Below are 4,906 nucleotides of genomic sequence, written 5' to 3'. Positions count from 1 at the left end.
TGCTATGACAGACACCTCAGTATTGGAACACGAAACTCCATGTGTTCAAGTTTGCAACGAAAGAGATCTAACCCACCATAGAAGAGTTCAAAGCATGTTTACACTGTCCCTCAGGTGGGAAAACTATTTTGTCCCTTCCTGGAGTCATATTATCCGGAGAAGATCCAACACTTTTTTAGATGGAGCAAGGAAGAAATGGCGTAGTTTATGAGCTATGGAAAGATTGATATCATGAAGGTGTCAAGAGCTTTCACCTAGTTCCCACCACAGGAAGGAGTTTGTCATGAGGATTGGGGCAATGCATATTTCTTCTATGTGATAGCTTGATATATCTTATACATTCCAGGGTGAGGAGCACATCTCGTTATTATGGAAGTGGTGAAGAAACTGAAGAAAGGCTGTGATTTGCTCCCTACCATTGGGCAAAACTATTTCAGGGGTTCGATGAGATGAACTACAAATGAAAATTTGGAATAAATCCTTACTCAGGATGTCCGGGCATATTCTAGTTATGGCTGATGGATAGCTTGTAACTATTAAGGCCTTTGAATGATGATCGGTTGAAGATGACCAACTATCAAGACAAGTGGGAAATTCTAGAGTTCGAGTCTATTACTGATTGGGTAGAATACCTACAAGGGAAGACTCTTGAGGATGTGAATTGGGTTTCCTAGTGGTGGCCGCACACTGGTTTCTTGATGAAGATCCTTGGTTGCAACCAAGTCAGATTGATGGACTAGACTCGCACTTCATTTTGCCTCCCTTCGTATATCATGCGATAGTATCAGCTCCCAAAGGGAATCCGGAGAAAAAGGACTAAAATCTAAGGACTAAAATCATCAAGTACTAGCAAACATTTAGCGACTGGAAATCTAAGGACTAAAATCATGCATCATCCCCAAAATAAAAAATAAAAAATAAAAATAAAAAGAAAGAAAGAAAGAAAGACCATCACAATAAGAAAAAGGAACAAAATCCAAATAAACTTAACGAGTAATGTTATGTGCATATCTCTAAAATAAAAGAAAAACTGCTATTTCTGTTCATTTGTCCTCAAAAGAAAGAAAAGAGAAAAATTTCTGGTTTTGGCTCTATGACTGTTCATTTTGCCAATCACCACCACTAAAGAGATCAAGATCATCCAAAGAAAAGGTGGGGCCTATATCAGACTCCCCATCCGCCTCAAAATTTGGGGTCAACTCCTCCATATAGGGGCCAGATCTCCCGCCTCCAAATTCAAGATCAAATGCTCTACCTTTGAATCCAGGGGTAGGCCCCGCCTCCAAATCTAGGATCGGCCTAGCTCAACCTCGTCTAAAGACTCACGATGTGCTGATCCTGAGAATAAGAAGATCTCAGCTGGGATTCATCAAAATCTCTCTCTAAGAATGAAAAGATAAGTTTTAAAGGATACCTGCTCTCAAATGCGCTCTATGTGATGGTATAAATATGTGCTGAGGCTCTGGATCATCCAGTGGCACTCAACATAGATAGAAGGAGAAACCTGTAATGAACAAACAGTGAGATGAAAAGATCAAAATGTATAATAGTGAGAGGGAGATGACATACATAGTCAAAAGGAATGGGGAGGCCCATGCACTTGTCATCCATCGACGTCCTCGGCAACATCCGCTGAACTAAAGATCACTCGCATCAGTATACATCCACTAGGGGAAGCCTGGAATAGATAAGGACACCTCAGCCATGTTATGGATAAGACCTATGCTCATATGAGATGACCCTCTATGGAATCACTTGTAGATCTAGGAGTGTGAAAGCTAGGGAAGCAGACCAGCCTGTCATACTGAAAAGAAAACAACAATGTTATTTACAAGATCATTAGAATCAGAACCAATGCAAGAAAAGTCCAAGAAGCATACATCGCATCCCTCGGCAGTTAGAGGCACACTTACTGTCTCCCGCTAGAGAAACTCTCTGTAATCAAGCATGGGGTTTATAAAGTCATCCCCCAACATCCTGATCAAGGCTGCTTGAAACTCCTAGAAAAAAGGCTGGGGTTATGCATGGAAGGAGGAAAGTGAGGAACCAAAGGGCCATTAGAATCAAACCATTGCCTCGCTAGTATCTCCCCAAGGGACCATGCTGCACCACTAGGTCCCTCGAATAGAATGCAGAGACAGTGAGCCTCCTGGCCTCATCCCAGTTAGCAGCTACAGGGAAATCCATAGTCTAGAACAAAGTTCAGGAGATTTATAAGTGTAAAGAATCACTATTGAAGTAGGATCAACAGGAAGATGTAATGCAAGGATAAATGGATAGAAAAGTCATACATCAGTAAGTCAGTTTAGCACGTCTCTCCTTGTCGTAGAAAGGTGTAGAGGGCCATGGACTATCTCGGCCTTCCTCCATTTCCTAGTAATGGGAAAACTGTCATGTTCCCCATTAACTAGGGGAGGGCAGAGAAAGCTAAGATGCTCATGTTCCTAGGGCTGAAAGAAAAAATAAAAAATATAAGAGCATGGAGCAAAGCAATGAAGTAAATAAACACAATCAAGTAGCTCATACCTAAAGGATGAAGGAGGCTCCATACAGACCAGGGTCATCCCAGGCTAGGTGGTCCATCATTCGGAGAAAGTAGGCATAAGTAGCCCCACCCAGTCGTACTTCTGGATCCTCTGGAGATCTAAGTAGGCAAGCCCAAGATCAGCCTTTCCTAAGGGTTGCTAAACAGACGCTGGCTAGTCCAGTAGACAAAGAAAGAATGAACAAGCTGCTCCTTCTACTTACCAATAGAGGACATGTCGACACTGATGTTGTCCTAAGCCTTGCGGACTGTAGTGAGCTGAACAAAGGCATCTGGGGAATCAATGCCAGTGAGCTAAAAAATCTTAGACTGGTCAAAGGGGGTGGAGAAGACCGCATGCTCCTCACCAAAGCATAGACCAGTCAATATGTGGAAGTAAAGGGGAGTTTGTGTTATCTCCCCATAGGTAAATGGAAGGTGTGAGTGCTTGGCCACCACCTCTCAGCCAACACCTGGGTGAGCTCAACATCCAGCTTCTGAGCACCTCGATGGCTACGGGTCGGAAAGGTAGATTGCAGATCATCCGCTGCATATGAAGGTGGAGCTTGTTGAACCACTCCCCAACCTTTTTCAAATACCCATGCCTTCGATAAAGAAGGCTCCACCCCATCCTATCATAAACAGGTAAAATCTTAACATAAACATCATTATGCATATATTTATCATTGGCATACATGCATTGTCATATATGGAATATCCTAAGCATACACATATGCAGATAGAATATTCTAAGCATATATGAAATACCCTAAGCACACATATCATGGGCATATGTACATAGAATATTCTGAGCATACATCATTTAAAAAAAAAATCGTTTTTAATGAAATAATAATAAAAGGTACTTACCCACTTTCCCCAAGCGGAGTTGCAGATGTGATCTTTTGCACCCCTCAAGGTCGACCCTGGGTACCACACCGCTACACTGTTTCTGTGAAGCTGAGTTAGCCAACTGGTTAATGACCTTCTCGCCACGTGTATGCTTGCGTCCCATTTGAGAAAATAATATAAAATAGCAAAACACAGGAGAAGAGAGGGGAGAACACCACACATGGAGCAAAACTATATAAAATGGGATAAAATATTAATTTGGGGTCCACCCTTTATAAGGGGGACCACAGAGGTTTCGCAAGCCTACTAGATTTCCTGTGGGTTCGCCAAAATATTCGTGGGCCCACAGGAAATCTCACGGACCCACCAGGTTTTTTTTTTTAAAGGATAAAATATAAAAAAAAAAATAAGTTTATAATTTCCCCAGTGAGGTCGTAAGAAAAAAGAGAAAAAAAATATATATTTTTTTATTTTCCCTAGTGGAGTAAAAAAATAAAAAACAATAATAATACTTTGTTTTACAAAAATATAATAAATAATTTCCCTAGTGGAGTAGTAAAAAGACAAAAGAAGAAGAAAATTTTTATTTTTCCTAGTGGATTAGTAAAATAATAAAAAATAATAATATAATTTCTTTTCCCTTATGGAATAATAATTTTGAAAAAAATTTAACATAGTTTTGAAAAAATTTAATTTGAAAAGAAAAATTATACATCTTTAAAAAAGAGAAGAAAAAAAAAAACATAATTTTTGAAAAAATTACACAGTTTTCCCAGTGGAGGACCAAAGCAAAAAAGAAAAAAGAAAGAAAAGGTTATTGAACAAAAAGAAAAGAGATTAATTTTTGATAGAAAATGACATATTCTCCCTAGTAAGTCCGTCAAAGCAAATGAATAATAATCTTTGCATGTGTATATTTGGGTATATAAGCATGTATTATTTATGAGCTGCTGAATATTGAGAATACAAGATATTATTTTGGAAATCATGTGAATGGAACACAGCTAGCCGAAACCTAAAATTGATTGGCTTGGGGTATCAGGTCTAATGCGGCCAGAATACCATTGGATGGCCCAAAGACCGTTTGGCTTGGGGTATTAGGTCTAACACGACCAGAATATCCTTCGATGGCCTAAAGACTATTTGGCTTGCGGTATCAGGTCTAATATGAACAGAATACTATTGGATGGCCTAAAGACTCCTTTTCCTCGTTCAAGAATCTCCTCTCGTCTTCCACTCTGTTCCGAAGAGTAACTAGGACCAATTCCGTCACGTGTTCATGTTCCAATTGAACACTTCCCATTTGACCAAAATTTGGCAATTAAAGCAAGAAGGGGCTATATAATACATGGAATCTTGCAGAAAGATTTCTTTTTTATGTTTATGGAATTCTTCATTCAATTGAGTTCAAATAAGTCGTATCTTGTTCAGTAAATATTGCTTATTCTGGTGTTTATTAGTAGTGGTATACAATCGGCTTACGCACTAATGAAGATCTTTATACTGAAGCTCTTTTTTTATTATTTCTTT

General features: G+C 39.4%; 1 long non-coding RNA gene across 5 annotated transcripts; it reads right to left on the bottom strand.

Annotated features, from left to right (window-relative positions):
- Window positions 1-957: 957 nt before the first annotated feature.
- LOC122087938 lies at window positions 958-3,149 on the bottom strand. Of its 5 annotated transcripts, none has more exons than XR_006142911.1 (6): window positions 2,749-3,149; window positions 2,527-2,644; window positions 2,292-2,450; window positions 1,570-2,190; window positions 1,415-1,504; window positions 958-1,338 (listed from the first exon to the last, which is right to left on the bottom strand). It is a non-coding gene; the product is annotated as an uncharacterized LOC122087938 (long non-coding RNA). The 5 variants fall into 5 exon arrangements; XR_006142913.1 differs by having other exon boundaries at window positions 1,415-1,804; window positions 1,881-2,190; XR_006142914.1 differs by having other exon boundaries at window positions 1,415-1,804; window positions 1,914-2,190.
- Between the last annotated feature and the right edge of the window lie 1,757 nt (window positions 3,150-4,906).

This window comes from Macadamia integrifolia, chromosome 9 (assembly GCF_013358625.1).
Source record: "Macadamia integrifolia cultivar HAES 741 chromosome 9, SCU_Mint_v3, whole genome shotgun sequence".
NCBI classification, from domain to species: Eukaryota; Viridiplantae; Streptophyta; class Magnoliopsida; order Proteales; family Proteaceae; genus Macadamia; species Macadamia integrifolia.
The sequence above is the reverse complement of the archived record's forward strand: the minus strand, read 5'-3'. Positions and strand labels throughout refer to the sequence as shown.